Here is an 869-nt window from a genome sequence, read left to right on the forward strand (position 1 = left end):
ATCTTCCTGTATTTCCATCACATCTCAATCAGAAAACATGGAGAATCAAAGACCAGCTCCAACCAGAAAGACACTTGGAGACTATGCTATGCAACAAGGGCCAAGATATTTTTCTAACATAGCAATACCACCCACCACCAAAACTTTGGAGATGAAGCTAGCCTTCCTCAGCTTAATCAGTTCTCATCAATTCACTAGAATGGATAATGAAGATCCATATACTCATCTTTCTACATTTTATGAATTGATAGGAACCATGGGCTTTCAAGAAGGAGATCTTGAGCATGTATACATGCGTTTGTTTCCTTTTTCTTTGGCAGGTAAAGCAAAGGAATGGCTTAAGTCACATCCAAATCAGAGTTTGAATAGCTAGAAGGATGTTGAGGAGAAATTCTTGAACAAATTCTTTCCACCATCTCGCTACATCAAAGCCAAAGCTGATATTTCAACGTTTAGGCAAGGACCAGATGAGCCATTCTGTGAAGCTTGGGAGCGGTTCAATTCCTTATTGAGGAAATGCCCAAATCACGGATTTGAAGATATTGCTTAGCTGAATATATTCTGCAATGGTCTGAGGCCTGACACCAAGATGATATTAGATGTAGCAGCAGGTGGAACAATGATGAGTGTAGATGCGGAGTAAGCAACAAGAATCATTGAGGCATTAGCATCCACAGATCATCAAGCTCAGCATAATAGGTAAAAGAAATTGCATCAAATGATATACAACTTGAGAAATTGCAGCAAGAAAATAGAATTGAAAGTCAGAAGCTGGAGCTAAAGGTATTACCTCCTCATTTAAAATATGTTTTTCTTGCAGATGGAGGTAACAAACCAGTGGTGATCAGTAATGCTTTAACGGCTTCTGA

The 869-nt window shown here is 39.0% G+C and overlaps 1 non-coding gene across 1 annotated transcript; it reads right to left on the bottom strand.

The window, feature by feature from the left end:
* Nucleotides 1-427: 427 nt before the first annotated feature.
* On the bottom strand, nucleotides 428-534 carry LOC114186424. Its single transcript, XR_003605081.1, has one exon. It is a non-coding gene; the product is annotated as a small nucleolar RNA R71 (small nucleolar RNA).
* Between the last annotated feature and the right edge of the window lie 335 nt (nucleotides 535-869).

This window comes from Vigna unguiculata, chromosome 5 (genome assembly GCF_004118075.2).
Source record: "Vigna unguiculata cultivar IT97K-499-35 chromosome 5, ASM411807v1, whole genome shotgun sequence".
In the NCBI taxonomy this organism is placed as follows: domain Eukaryota; kingdom Viridiplantae; phylum Streptophyta; class Magnoliopsida; order Fabales; family Fabaceae; genus Vigna; species Vigna unguiculata.